This window comes from Anopheles bellator, chromosome 2 (assembly GCF_943735745.2).
Source record: "Anopheles bellator chromosome 2, idAnoBellAS_SP24_06.2, whole genome shotgun sequence".
Taxonomy (NCBI): domain Eukaryota; kingdom Metazoa; phylum Arthropoda; class Insecta; order Diptera; family Culicidae; genus Anopheles; species Anopheles bellator.
The window spans coordinates 33,269,676-33,285,886 of record NC_071286.1 but is presented as its reverse complement, the minus strand read 5'-3'; the positions used below and the strand labels follow the sequence as shown (position 1 = coordinate 33,285,886).

The window sequence follows — 16,211 nt, the reverse complement described above, 5'->3', positions numbered from 1 at the left end:
CACCGGGGCAAGACCAACAATCTCGGTAGAAAGTCACAACCGGTGCAACGGAAACGCTTCGATCGCTTCGCAGCAACACGTTTCGTCCCGCGCCTGCCGGTCGGTCGCCCGTGATGGCCACTATTAGTTCCTTTTGCTGTGATACAAGTACGGGCCGCCTTCAGCGAACGGAGCCGGCGACAGTTATAAACGATGAAGACGTTCCACTTTTCTACCGACGAAGCAAACGATGATGAATTTACGATTATCTTGCCGTCACGGTTCGTCAGTGGCGACGCTGGCGTCCTGGGAGCACGTCCTGCCTGGGTGCGCTTTACGGTGCCGTCACCCGGTAGCGACGGCGTGCCGGAGTCACGTTTCTGGTGTCCGGCGTCTGGAAGACGCGCGGTTCGCTGCGTTCTGGCGACGGTGCACGGTGACAGACACAAATCGTGCCACGCTGGCGACGGGAAAATCATCATTATGCTGCCAGTCCGGCGAGCAAATTGATTCCCCAGCACTCCATCATCGCGCACAGAACTCGGTCGGCCGGCCGATGGCGGGTCTCCTGCCGCCAATCAAACGCTCCATTGCCAGCGCCGCCATTTGCCAGTCGGCCATCTTCGCACCCGTGTTGACGTTGTTCCCTGGGACGCGCCTGCCGGGCGTTTTATTCGCTTGACAGTTATGAAGACCAAAGCAAACATTTCGCGCCCGACGGAACCACCAGCATCGCCCCAGCAGCAGCCGCGCCGCCATTTGGCGGGCTGTTTGTTTTCGCTACTTCGGGTCGCGAAGGTTCACCGAAAAACCGTGGCCCCCTTGGGTGGCGTGGCGAAAGTGGCGAACCTTAGCGTTGAATCGTAGCTGTCAAAATTAACAGCTTCGGTACACAAACACACCCGTCGGCGGCCAGGACATGCTAAAACCGGAAAGTTAATCTTTCCACCCGAAGCCCAACTTGAACCGCGCCCGACCGCTAACGAGCAGCACCGGCCGTGGCGAAACGGATCCACCCGGGACCGAAAACAATCCGGGCGCGCCTTCACACCGGCTCAGGAGCGCTAAGCATCGCCGTGGATCAATGTCGATAGAATTGGGTTCAAGCGTGTGGCGCAGGCGATCGGAAGAAAATGCCGTGGGCGGACTTTCGGTCGGTCGGTCCGTACGAAAGTCCGGACTTCCAGCGCTCCGGTCGTAGCTGTTGCGTCGCTGCGTGTACAGGCCAACCGAAAAGGAGGCGGACTGTTAAAAGCACGCTCGGCCCAACGTTTTCGCATCGCTGCACCGAGTTCTCGAGATCGAAGGCGACATAGACGAATTTTTGCAGATCTCCACAACACCGAATGTCAACAGTTTTTGGTCCACTCCAAATCGAAGTCCGCGCGCACGCGAGCCAGTGAAGGGTTTCGGATGAATCGTTCGGTGCTAGAAAATCGAGGATATTTTTATGTTCCACCCATACCCGCGACGTAAGATACTTTTCCGATTAAAGATGGCACGTAACACACTAAGCCAACGAAGGAAACAAAAAAACTCGCAACCCTCCGAATGGTGGACACATTTCCACGGCATCCCGTTACGGGTTGATGGAATCGCGTGTGTGTCACAGTTCGAAGGAGTGCTCTGCCCGGAGCCCGCAGAAGGGTCGACCGAAGGATTCCAAGCGAGCATTCAAATCAGGACCCGCCGATGCTCCCTCTGGCAGGGTTCGGAATGTTGACAACTCAACTCGCACGCACGGCCAACTGCAAACATACCGGGACCATATGGGACGGGTTTCGCGCTCGCTTCGCCGGATTATCCGAACGCTTCCAAATCCTGTTTTCATTTTCGGCGAACTGGCTGGGTGATGGTGGGACGATTGTTTTCGGATTTGGCCACACTTCCAGCGGCAGGGTTTTGCCGATTATCGGGTCTTAAAGATGCTGGCGTCGAGCCGTAACCCCCACCTCAAAGGGGGCGGATGGGTGGGCCAAGAGCTCCCCACCCACTCCGAGATATTGGACTGCAGCCGGCTTTTTTTTGGCGTTGAACAATATTTATGGTCACCGTATGGAACGAGCAAAGCCGTAAATCATGCAAAATGCGTTACAAAATGCGTTTTTAGGATTTGTTTCCTGTGGCTTTACGGCCAGTTCACTCCAGCAGTGGTATTACGCATTTTATGACCGCAAAGAAAGTGGTGTACAAATGGGGACCCCACTCATTGAGAGCGATAACAAATATGTGTGGCTAGTCCCGGCAATGTTGAAGCACGCATGGATTGTATTTTATTCCATCTAAACCTCTTGTCGGAAAATTGGAGCAATGGGAGAGCTAACTGCACTGCAAGTATTGGAAGGCAAACAATTTTATGCTGCTTCCTGTACCTTCATAACATTCCGTTTTTTATTATTTTTAATATTCAGCTATTGTTTTCAACACTTTTTTTACCTTAACACAGAGCGTACCACATGGGCTGAAAAGTACCGGGACTAAGAAAGAAAGCGCGTTGTTTGTTTGAAACTGGCCTTGTTCATCAACGTAATCTCTATCCAAAGCCTCACTATCGTACCAGCGCCGCTCTAACTTTTCTAGAACGATTTATCTTTTGCCTCTAAAATAGGTTTCTGCTTCAGCGACAACCTCTTCATTCGGGCGAAATTTCTTACCGGCAAGCCTTCAAGTCTACAAACAGCCAGCAGTTGATGGGAGTCAAATCTAGCAAATACGGCGGATGTGGGTTGTTTTTTGCAATTTTGATCTTCAAAAAATGACAATAACGCTCCAATAAAGCTTTATAATATTCATTGATTGATAGTTGATGGTATTTCCCTTCTCAGGCTGGCCGATGAATATTACATCACGCACATTCCAAAATAACAAGGCCTTAGACCTTTCCAGTCGATTGATATCCTTTCGGGCGCTTTTACCGAGGTTCACCAATTGCTCCAGTCAACTCAGATGACGATCGTTTTGCTTGTGGATTGAAGTGATGGATCCATGTTTCATCCATTACCGTATATCGATGCAAAAATTCCGGTTTCTTACGTTTAAACACGAACATACACTGCTCAGAATCATCAACACGCTTTTGTTTTTGGCCAACAGTAAGCTCATCCACTAACATCCACTGTGAACAGAGCTTTTTCATAGTCAAATGCTCTTAAAATACAAAGCCAACACGTTCGTTTGATATCTGTTCAATGTTATCTAATTTGTTTACAACGCCAACGTTTTATTGTTGTTTCTAGTGGAGCGGACTCCTTTTCAATCCCAATACGCTATTTTTCCCAATAAAAAAGCAGTGTAAAATAAAAACATTTAATTGGTTTTGATTTACTATTTGGTAGTATTAACTAAAAAAGTGGCGAATACAACTTATGTGTGAGGACTTATTAAGCACCAACAATCCCATGTATGATCAAACTCAAAGCTCAACACTTTCTCTTTTGCTTTTTTGTAGTTCACTGTTAGTGACACATAAAATTTACAATCACAGTGCTGTTTCAAATGATGAAATTAAAAGGGATAATAAACCCTTCGTCATAATGCTCCATCCGTGCTCAGTCGGTGGTTGCTAATGAAAGATTAATGAGTTCCCCGAAAGCGCCGCCGGTTGTTAGAAGAAGGAGTGGCGTGCTCTGGAAATCTGGATCCGGGGAAAAGCTGCTCCAATCCACAACGATTCATCACTGTAAGTGTACAATTCAGAACCTCATTTCTCACGAAAACGCCACTGCAAACCATGCAGTTGTTGATTAACGCGGAGGAGGCCGAAAATCCGACCGTTTCCTTGGCAACCTCGTGTTTATCGGATGGAACCTAAGGCGGCGCTGTGTCAAAGTGCCAACATAGAAAAAGAAACAGGCAGAGAAAACAAAAGCGTTAAGCGCCAAAACCAAACTCCATCTGTTTGCAGCGAAATATGAAAAGAGGATAAAAAGTTCATCGCAGGATGTTTGTTGGGCTAAGCGATTGAAATGAAATAATGAACAAACTGTCAAACGCCGCAACAGATGTTTCCAGCACTCCCCGGAATGCTCCCGGGTACACGAATGGCTTTGATGTTTTGATGTGTCCCACTTAGCAAACCGAGCATCAAGCCGGATTTGGCCGGAGTGGCGCCAAATCGAAATCCTGTGAACCCAACGTGGGTGAAAAAAGGAAATTTCTGCACTCGACATCCGAAGCGTGTGTGCGAAGGGCAAAAGGTTACGTTAATGTAGGAGACGGCACACCGTTTTGAATCCAATGTGTGACAATGGCTCAACAAATGTATGTTGGTTGTCGTTCGGAAGCAATCATTCCAAAAACCAAATCCCTTGTCAGACGTTTAACAGATTAAACACTGCAGATGGTGTACTGAAAATGAACGAAAAACATGTTCCGGCTCGTTGAGTTATTACACGTTAAATGCCACACCCGAAGTGTAAATAGAATACGTAAAAAAAGGGGCTGCGACAACGACAACAACGACAACGGTAAGTAACTCTTAATAATGAAGTAGAAGCTGGTGAGGCATTTTCTTCGAAAGTTTCCTGTTTTACTAGTTTTAAGTATCAATCACCAAGACTTTACCGTCCTTTGCTTGCCCTAAAAAGTAATCGACCCCTTTCGTCCATCTTATCAAACGTGGCGTGCATTCCATTTTATTGTTTGCTTGAAGACATCGTAAATCTTCGTTATGCATCGGCGATCCTACGTTCCCCTGATCCTTTCAAACTTTGGACCGGAAATTATTTCACTGAACATTACGTTAATATTTAAATTTCCATCCCCGGCGGCCGTACGCAAGGACACGAACACGGCCAATCGTGACCATCACGGTCAGCCAACGTAAATGGAACGTGGTAGCGGGTTCCTGAAAATCGCGATGGTATCGGGGCGCACCAAACACCGACCAAAGCTTGCCGCATGAATTAACTTCAGCTGCTGTCGACGAATTTTGTAGTGTGTGGTTTGTGGCGTTTTCATGTCTCGTTTAATGCGGCAAACGAGTTGCACGTGTAGTAACCACCGGAGCGAAGTCGGAATTAATAACCCGAAGGTTCGCTTCGGTTTCGCCATAACGTAACTTATATTAATATTTTCTATTCGATTTCCCGTTATCCGATTTTCGGCAAAACTCCGTTAATCTTACTCCTGGACGCGCGTAAACATATTATTTATTAAACGCCCCATCGCAAAGGGTCCGCCAAGGGCCACACCATGAGGCGAAAAAAAAGGGAACCCTCCAGGACGGGATGCGCAGACAGCGGAACATCCCAGTTGCTGGAGACGACCCTCGAATGACTGATGGAGTAACTAATGTTCGGGATTAATGCTATCACGAGCGAAACTGTTTCTGGTTTTCCAACACTTTTCCCCCCCGAGACCGTCCCATCCCGTCCCGTTGTTTTCGTGTGGTTTTGTTATCTTCGTTCGTGGAAAGGGCGATAGGATCCGAGGTTTGCCTCTTCGGAACGGAGAACACTCCCAGTGCAGGCCTCGTTGACCTCATTTCACTTTCCCTCGGTGTCCGGTGCTCGAGTGTAGAAAAGCGGGCCGTGCCACACATTCTGCCACCTCATCGATGACCTCCGGTGGATCCGTACGTGCAGTTTGTAATGGCACAAACCACACCCAGGATCCACGTCCGGCACGTCCAGCCCTGCCCAGCCACACCCGCAATTTCCCAATCAATGCCACCGCTCCCAGGCCCGAAACCCGGTGCCTGCTGCCCGGAGCCGCAACGTGTCGATAGTAGCGCAGCCCTTGGAAAAATGGCGAACCATCAGGGGCATGATCCATCGGTGGTGCCGGATCATGCTACAATCTATTCAATCCGGGAAAGAAGCACGCTGGCGAAAAGCAAAACACTGTCAAGCAACAAATGTAAAACATCGGCCCCCGGATAAAAAAAACTTTTGTACCGCGCGTTCGTCCGAAGTACCGTCCTTTTCTGTGGCAGTGAATGGAACTTTCTCTTCCAATCGCCTCTATTTACTTTCTCCGTGTCGGTTTTCCATGCCGCCGAAGGCACTGGTACCGCAGGCCTTGGGGCCGTCTTTCATAGTTCCCCGATGAGGCTCCGTTCTTCTGGCGTTAGAGGGAGAAAATATTAACGATTTTTCCATTGAAAGAACCAGGTATACTAATTAGGTCGCTTGTTCTGGATTCATTCATTTGTAGGTCCCATTCGCTGCAGGACTGTAGCTGTAACCGCCAGTGAAACTGTCGTTCAAAAGATAGTAACATTTGGAAGTAACAGTATTCAGATTTGACTAATATTGCGAAGAAAACTTACACACCAACCAGATTTTAAAGCACTAACGTATGATCTTTAGCGGCGATATCATCCATCATTCCATCCATCCGATAGCATCGATAGGACCGATGAACCAAATCAATTAACCTCATCAGAAGCTTCGATTCTTTGTCGTTTCATTTCTCGCCGTTTGATGCATATTCCTTCAAACTTTCACCTTCCGTGCAATGATTGATGACAAATTGATGATGTTGTTTATTTTACACCCACGGCCCGCGGAGGACCAGGACGACACGTTCCTCCAAAATCAGGTCGGATACGCTCGCGCTCCACAGGTTATCCTCAGTGGAAACATTCGCCAATCACACGAGAAGCAGAACGCACGAGAAAGAATGCACAAACTTTGCTTCTTCGCTAAGATGAATGAAGTGAAAAGTTGGTCGCCCGGCTGGAGGCACTTTTGTGTGGCGTGCCGCTGCCATTAATAATGCGACACAAAAAAAAGCATCTTCCACTCCGGATCTGGATGAGTTTGCAAAATGCTCCCAATGGTCCCGTCCTTCTTTACGACATCGGTGTCGTTATATGGTTGAAGCATTTCGAATACGATGCGAAAGAAGAAAAAAAAGGGAGCCCAGCGCTTTCTTCAAAACTTTTCTTCAAAATCCACCGTTTGGCAAAAATGGTGTCGGCGGAGTGTCACTTCATAAATCAACGTTCTGCGCCCTGCCCTGACAAGCGCGAGAAGTGCGAAGAGCAATACGTACCCAGCCACGAGGCTAACTGAGCCCGCCATTAGGTGACGTGGTGGGTAGATGTTGAAATCGAAAAGTGGTTAGGCAATATGCTCGACGCCCCCGACCCTTATGGGCGCATGCTGCTGTGTGGCCCTGCAGATGATTCACGCACAAATTACAGTTACCAGCAGCTTTCCTACCAGGAACGACTATGTTGCTGAATAATACTAGGACGAATATGCTTTGGCCAAGGAAATTATGCCATGGCTGTTTATCATAACTTAAGCTACGGTAATTGGCGATCAGGCCGCATATTTATTATGGGCAAATCTTACACCGGCAATACGTTGCGACGTTTGCGGGCGCCATTCTGACCATCGTTATCATATAATTAGACAATCACTTTCACGTTTGCGTTGATGAATTACACCATATTTCCATTCTCGCTCTGCATCGGTGAATGCGTGTGGCGAGGAGCTCGATAAAGTGCTGCTCCTGCGAGTTCTGTATGAAATTAGCTGCTACTTTTTTGCTCGTGGCCACGCTTTTTCCAGTTTCAAGCGGTATGATGAACGACATACTCTGAGCGTGAAGCATCGCCTCAACCTTTCAAACGCTTACACGCCTGCGCCTGCCGCCGAGTTTCGATGTACGATATAAAAGTTACGCTTACAAGCCGCCCAAGAACAGTGACGGAACCATCGCCGCCACCCAAAAGGCAGCCTACATAACTTATGAGCCCGGCACAAATCCACGCTAAGCGTGGCAATAAGTGTTTGAACAAAGTTTTCTTTGCGCCTTGCGCCGTCGATTTTAATTAAAGTAAGAGGTCTTTGCCGGAGCGTCGCCGTCGGCCCTTACATCGAAATGTTCGTTACCGAGCACAGAAAAATACTTGTAAATTATCTACCACACGTCCACCGGTGGGGCCGCCTGGTAACTGGTAAAAGCTCCTCCTTTCTGGAAACCATGTATGCAAAACATTCACCGCGCACTCCGTACGGCGATGAGTGAGTCCAATTTGGGCCCCAACCATCTTGGGCCGACGGCATTTTCATTAATTTCTCAACCACATCTCAACCATGTCGGAGCCACTCAGCGACTCGGATCGAGCATTCGCGCGAACTTCTCTGGTTGTACACGCGCTCGGTACCCACCGCACCGCACGTGGCCCCATGATTTGCAAGCAAAAACAAAATGTCTGACCGAACGCTAAAACCGTTATCTTTGCCACACCATCGGGCCCCCGAAATGGATGGGGTTTGCCGCCAGCCACATGCTTTTCAGGAAAAAAGGCTACATCTACAGCACGCAAATTAGTTATTCTTGACAGCTAGCCAACAGGCACTTGGGAAGTGGCGTGGGATTTATTCCCCTCGAGGCAAAATACCCGAGGAAATGCTGACATGCTAACACACAAATCCTGGGAACGGTACGGGAACGCTCGTGCTGCGCATTCGACCGTGCGACCATTTTAATTATATACAAACAAATAAATATACTGCTTTATTATGTTTTAAACTATGTACCCTGTAACTGCCTGGCAATGATGTTTTTGTCGATTCCAGAATACTTCATAAATTTGTAAAATATACCACAACGCATTTCAATTCTTTTACAAGTTAATTACATTATTTATCACCAAACTTGGTGTACACGAGGTCAGCGATGCGATGTATCCGCTGATCCCTGCCACATAGTTGTACAGTTTTTCACTCGACGTGATGCTGATTATGCCGGATTATGGCACCCTATTGGCCAATTTGTCCGAACCGAAGCACCACCCAGTCCACCTGGGTAGCCTGCCAAATAGTCGGCTAATCCGGCGTGTCTTGCTCGAACCTGCTGGGTCATGATTCGTTGCATTGTTCCACTTGATTTATGTGTGCCAATGTAAAACCCTCGTCTCCCCACTCATTTGCCGTTAGCACCCGGGGACCCTTGGCAGCGACAGCATGGTACCTCCAAAGATCGTGTACTAAATCCATCTTGTTTAGCTTTTCGTTCTGACTGCTGCATACTGGCCTTTGAATGTGGCCTCTCTGTTTGACTTTCCACTCTAATTCGGTGGCCAGGACACGAACCGCCAGCTATCAATAGCCGGTTTTTCCCGGTTTGAATTTATTTTGCCTTCAGTTGTAGACGGCACTCCTGAATATTTCTAACCGAATCAGCATAAATATGTTACGGTTACCTGTGGTTCAACAAACCTCTGGTTTGCCCTCGGAGATTTGATCGCCAGCCCTGCAGCGGGTTCCTGACCGAGGTGCTAACGTATATCGACACCAAAACGTAGACATCGCGACCTGAATCGGTTTTTCGAAAGAGTCCACTTTCGTCACTTAAGAGTTACGAAATTGGATTTGCATGTCTAGCTTTGCTTTTCATCAGCTACAAAATTTAAGTAGAGCATCAGTCCATCCAGTGGGTTAGGTAAATTAAACAGTAAAACAAATATCAAATGACTATCGAAGCGATACGGCACACGGTGATTAAGACAACGATGGCGATGAAGCGAAATGGTGATTTATTTGTTTATGTTTCAGAAAGTTCCACATTCCGGCTCGTCGATACACGTTTGCATGCTCCGATTTGACCCAGCTGTACTTATGGCTTCTCCGAGCGACGCGTCAGTTGCAACGGGCGAAACGAATAAATCACATCACGATTAGAAAACTAACATCGAAACATCGGAGTCGGCAATAATGGAGATTTATAGACGCTGTGCCTAATAACTCACTGCAGCGCGGCACACACTCCGGCTGCTCTCGGAGGAGATGATTAAATTATTTGTTCTAACCAAGCTCGATACGGGAGAAAGACAAACATGCCGGCGTACTCAGCGTGCGGCAGCCCGTAAGCCACTTGGAGGTTGAGGGATTGCCAAGAAAATGTATCGATTTCCGTTCACAAACATACGGTATTAAATCGAACCGGCCGACGCTGCCCCGCCTGGCGCGGAAGGGAGCAGGAACCGAAACTTCAATTCGGCGCTTCGAAACTCTATATATTTGGCGCGCCCCAGCCAGTCTGGCCCATCAGACTGCAGAGCTAGTACATAAGGAGATATCGTGTGCGACCGACTAAGCCGGCGGTAAGCCACCCGACATTCATTTATCTTCCCGGCTGAACGTTAAATGCTTCGAAAACAAACATCATGAAAAATTAAATAATTCTTGCTTCGTGCGCTAGTTACCGAGGCTTCAAGGCTTTACGCAATTTCTTTTTTCCGCTGAAACAAAGGGACCATTCGTTTCATCCGAAGTACGTTGCGTGCACGATCAAACGACTCGGAAGAACCGCGGGATGGACCGTTTCGTCCGAAAGATGGTCATGGTTTGGTCCCTTAAGATGGTAGGCAGCGCGAAAGAAGTTATGCGGAATTAATATGTAGCAATGGTAGTAAGATCATTGTTTCCTGTCATCAGCGCGGACATTCTTCTGATGGGTTGGAGTAGCTGAAGTTGGAACCAAAGTTGAAACCGGACGGAGAACCTAATTACAACGAACCGGAAATTAAGGCACAAGAAACCATCGCCTAATTAATCGGCCAAGCTTTGCGAGATCCTGGTTCCGCACCGCGCACCCTGACGGACGAGCAGACAAATTGGACGACGAAAGCTTGACTTTGTTTAGGAAAACGCTACTCCATTCGGCAATGAATGAACGGTGTCGGCACGGCTTACGGCCGCGGGACTCCTGATATCCTACGGCCAGTTGGCCATGCCGTGGGCTTCGTCCACACCTCTTTCTCTAGAGGCGATACTGAAGGCAGTGGAGGTTCTCGGATGTCCGGTGATGGCGAAGATCAAGAAAAAATAAACGGGAGCAAACGCCTGAAAGATGCGTAATTTAATTCTGACACTCCCTGGGCCGGGTCCCGCGTTGCAAAGTTGGGTATCGTAAATATAGACCAAAGGTCGCGAAGTGGCCCGAAAAGTACGGATCAAAACAGAGCACAAAGCAAACGGAACAACGAAATATTCAGACACCCACGTCCCGCGATCAGCCTTCTTTTTTGCCCTCTCTCTTGATATCAAATCTAACTTTTGAAAATCCGGTAAGCCAAACAAGGAACCGGTATGCCACCAGTTCGCAGCCAATTCGCAGCCAACCTCTGGCCGGCGGGCACAACAAGTCAAACGGAACCCCAAGTCAACGGGGAGGCCCGGACCGGATGTGAGCGTCCGCCGCAGTTGCCGGCGGAGGGTGCGCGGGACATTCCTCCGGCGTCCTGCATGACGAATCGGCCAAACTCCGTGAACGTGAATTATTTCTTTCCAGTCGTTTCTTTTTTTTTATCCACTCTTTGTCGCCCTAAGCCAAACTTCCGCGCCGCCGTCTGCGTATCAGGAAACTTTGACTGGCCCCGCCGGAAGAAATAAAATGAAACTCATAACGATTGCCACGGAGCCCACGCTCGTAGCGAAACAAACGGAAACCGCACGCTGGCCGGGCCGGGACTGACAGGAGCCGTTGGAGTCCTTGCGCCATTCAGCCGATTTCACAAAGTATTACAGCAACCCGAAAGGGTGGCCGAAGGGAGAATGTGGCGGCACGGAGGCGGCGCAGGTATTTCACCAACTTGAATCATTTTAATACGATCAAAACGAACTTCTAGTCGCCCCGAAGTGGCCTCCACGAAATTCGCCGGTCAACGGCTCCGGCCGGAAGTGACTATTGCCCGCCGCTTGGAAGGCGCCGCGTAATGATCTATTTATGTAATATTCGAAATCATTTCGCCAAGCCCACGGGCGTCTAGGTAAGCTTTAACCGACGCCGGCCTATTGGCTTTTTTCCTTTGATTGGTCGCGTTGGGTCAATGAAGTTGTTTCGTTCTTTGATAACACAGAACGCTTCGAACACAGAGCGGTGACTGTTGGTGTTGGGCCATGAAGGGACCTGCCTTCGACATCATGCTTGCGGCAGCAATTAAGATCCAGCCGGGCGTGCTGCTCATCGAGCGGTCGGTGGAATCGATTGGTTGAATCCGTTTTAAAAACGGTGAATCCACAAACCGATGCTGTGTCAGCTTCCTTCCCAAACACTCCACTGCGCCACTTCCAACTCCGGAACAATCAGCTTTGATCTAGGAAACGCATTCCGTTTGAAAAGACATTAAAATCTGATTAAAACTTGGCATGACTGTCCCCGAGGACACACAAACGCCGCAGCTAATGCCGGTGGGAAACTCGAAAAATGTCGCCCACGACGGCATCGGCATTTATCGGGTCCTCTGACCCGGTAATAAGGCTGCTTTGATGAGATCGTTTAATTAGTATTTGTGGAATGCTTCGAACATTTTCTCACCTTGCCATCTGTTGCTCTCGCTCTCTACCCTCTCTTATCTGTCTCTCTCTCTTTCTTTGTCTCTCTCTTTCGTTTTCGCACTTCATAGAACAATTTTACGAAGGCTTTGGTCTGGTGCCATCTCCTGATGCTGATTCATTTACCCCGTTGCTCAATTATGCTAACTATGATTGACCAGAATCAAAATTGCCAATCGTTTCAAGTTTATACAATACACTTTCGCTCACTGTCTTGTGTTCGTCCGTGGTTCGTGATAAAAAAGCGACGAAAACTCAATTCAGAGCTACTTTGCATATCGAATTACCTCGAAGATATCGATTTCTTGATGGCGGTATGGGTTGCCTACCTTCCCCAGATGAAATGGTAATCTTCGTCAAGCTTTTCAGCACGGCAAAAGTGTACTTGTTGGTAGTACTACATTCCGAGCGCCGTGCACGTTTCAATTACGATTCGCAATAGAAGGGATTCAAATTCACCATACATTGTACCGTGCAAGCAGAAGATTATTCTATGCTAAATACAGGCATCGAATCAATAAAAAAGGTTTTAGTACGAAAATAGCTAAAAAGAAATGACAAGATATCTGGCAATGATAAAACGTTATCTCCATACTTTACATTCATCATCGTGTCCACTCCAAAGTGCGTCGATTACATCGTGGTTTGGTCGGTCGTTTTGGTGGGTTTGAGCTACATTTTTGTGATAACTAAAAACCAATCTCTATCATAAATTATAAATCAACAAATCAATAAATCGAAACTGACCAATAAAGCCAAGCCAATAAAGAGATGAAAGAAGCTCCATGCTCAAAATCTCTAAAATGATAATAGCTACAACGTATAGAACATCACATTACCAACGTACTTAGTTCAAGTTAAACAAAATCGACCCCAATTTCCAAACAGACGGCTGTAGAACCTATTTTAATACAATCACACAAGTTTTATAATGAATGAATGTTGAAACCCTTTTTTCAATTCCTTCTAATTGGGTTGCGAAATAATTTGAAACGAAATTTGCTAAATTCACAATATTTATTCTCTCTAATAGCCCAACAGCACTCGAATGCATTCTCCATTGTGTTGAACCGAAACACAATTTGCAATTTCCATATTCCTTCGCGATGCCATTAGTGGAATTGCATGAATTCGTCAGCTGCGTTACGCTTATTTCGTCATTCGCTTGTTTTGCCATCCATGAAACTTCTGATTTGCAAGTGCAAGTAGGGAGTAGTATGAGATCCGAACGCAAACCGTTCCCGTTTGCACCTTCGGATGCAGTATGCTGCATCCGAATTCACTCGTTGCATTACTCTCCTGATGGAACATTCTCCGTCGGAGGAATGTTTTCTTCACACTCCGATACATACAGGCGAAAGTCGGGCCCTTGGTCCTATGCTCGGGTGCGTCGTCGCTAGAACACGACCGTAACAACAAGAATGCAATTTCGTTGATGTAATTTCCGATCCACTCGAAATCTTGTTTGGAATTGCCATAGCTATCGATATTGTTGTTTCCAACCTGTTCGGTTGCATACCGTGTACGCTTCGGCTTACTGTAGAGGTTGAAAGATACATTCAATGCTTCTTTCATTGGCAGAGGTTCCTGCACTAAATCATTTCTGGCCTCCACCAGATCATTAGCAGTTGCATTAGCAATTGCATCTTCTCACCTTCAAACTCACCTTCTTCTCATCTTCAAACCTAACCGAGGCACGTTTAATAAACAACGCCGAACTATTTACGAAATATCGAATTATCAAAACGAAACTTTTGGATTTTGGTGCTGAAAATCCGCACTTGAAAACAGCGTACAGTACAGCACCGAATATGTACGGGCTAATTGAATTAGGCACATTGTGCATTCGCAATTCTGCTCGTCTGTTTTGTAGGCCCGTATGATACCTGAAGCCGAATTTATGCTTCCCGTTAGCCTCATGTTATACTTGGCGCTGTTTGTGAGCGATTATAATAAAGAACTTCAAAGCACTGTGTGCCAACCGAAAATGATCGTCTTGACATCGTTTTCGGCGTCAACGAGCCTACGGCGAGCCTATCTTTGATGTCGCGGTGGGGACACGTTTTCGCTTTATTTTCGTCTAGCAAAATTTGGCTACCTCCGTTGAGCAAGTAAACCAGTATCCAGCAATAGACACCACGTTGCAAATGATGTCAAATGTTGACGCACTTGAACGGTAAGCAGACACGCCGACAGCAGCTTGTTGGCAAATGGAATAAGCAGTGCCGGAAAATTGCGAAGCAAAATAAAAATGTTTTGCCAGAATGAAGAACGTGCGAAGCGGAAAAACACTTTCTGCAGGATTCATCGTCTCTTGATTATAAGAAAAACCGGTTAACGACGGCCGTCATTCTACTCAATAGGGGGGCCCTGGGTACGCACACTTTCCGCACACACAGAGCCGCAGGGATCCCCAATTTAATCACATTACGGAAACAAACATTTCAAGTTTCAATCGCGTGGAAAACGACGGCCTTAATGACAACCAATTACTTGGCAATCGTTTAAAGCGAACGCATCCAACTTTTGGCATGATGTAATGGGGGACGTTTGGTCCCACAATGCGGGGTACGCGAAACCTTTTTTCCCTTCAGGAAAATCCGAATCACGGTATGAGCCAAAAAAGGAACAAGCCCGTCACAAAAAATGAAAGATTAAATTTACTGCAAACGTGGAAGTGGAAGCTCCCAGGCGGATCTTGATGTCTAGTTTTGGCCAACGAGCTGATAATGGGAAAAAATATCGATTGCCGAAGTGAGCAAGGTTTCATAATTCACGCGAAAGTATAGGAACCAGACAAATTAATCAGCATCAACAGTTGCATCAGCAGTAGTACCATTTGTGAAGTATTCTAAGCTATGGAATACAGCATTATATGGCCGTTATGTATTTGATGTTTTGACTAGGGTTTTATTAAAATATGGTAGACAATCATTGATTCTTTTGTTTAAACGTTTCCATAAATTTAAAGTTAAATGCTTAAAACGCTTTACTGTTTTGTGACTATTTCCATATCTGGAACAACGCGAGCCTATGAAAAGTCACCACCCAACCGAATTTAAATTTGCTCTACTATGGCTTTGTTGTGAACGGAATACAAACTCCGTGTCATATCTCCCTTCTTCGTATGTACTATAGTATTCGGCGTTGAATAAAAATATCAACACATTATACAGCATAGTCAAAAAAAATGGGCAAACAATTATTTATTTCGCTTGTTTTCCATAAAAAGATCTGGAATGCATGTTTCAGTTTATTGCCTCGTAAAGGTTGCCGGCGATGGCCGTTTAGGTCGCATTCACCAGTTCCGGGCCACATTCAGCGCAGTGGAAATTCGACGAAAATGAATAACAAGCCGTATCATTTGTCGGGAAACCGTAGCCTTATCGTAGCCCCTGTGGCCCCGTCCTTTCGGTTTCATCCCCAGCTGAAGCACGCCAGGGGGCGATTCTGTAGCCGTAAACATTATCCGCGGATTACATTCCGCGAACATTCCCACAGCCGCGCTCAGCAGTGCAAAATAAGGCAGTCGTCACGTCCCCTAAGTCGCGCGCGCGATGGAGAATTGATGTTCCGCCTATTGTTTCGCCATTTCATCGATACAGACCACCGGATCCACCGGTTCGCCGTCTGCTTTTTCTCTGGGTTTTCTCGGTTGTTTCTGCGTACCGTATTTTTCCGTGTATAACGCGCACCCGTGTATAACGCGCACCCATATTTTACGAGAACAAAATTGGAAAACAAATTGTTTACTTTACATTTTTCAGATATGTGATATCCAACAAATATCAAATGATAATAATGTATTACTCTAAATACTCTATAAATATTCTAAAGTAGACTAAAGATAAAATGCGTATACATTGCAAAAGACATACTAGTATTTTATATTTCGGAATAATCTTCAAACTCAGATTCACTGCTGTCTGACAAATT

General features: G+C 46.8%; 1 protein-coding gene across 1 annotated transcript in view; it reads right to left on the bottom strand.

The window, feature by feature from the left end:
• The window catches only part of LOC131208923 (allatostatin-A receptor-like), a 47,741-nt gene that overhangs the window by 30,106 nt on the left and 1,424 nt on the right, over positions 1 to 16,211 (bottom strand). The gene's annotated exons all lie outside the window — the stretch shown is intronic.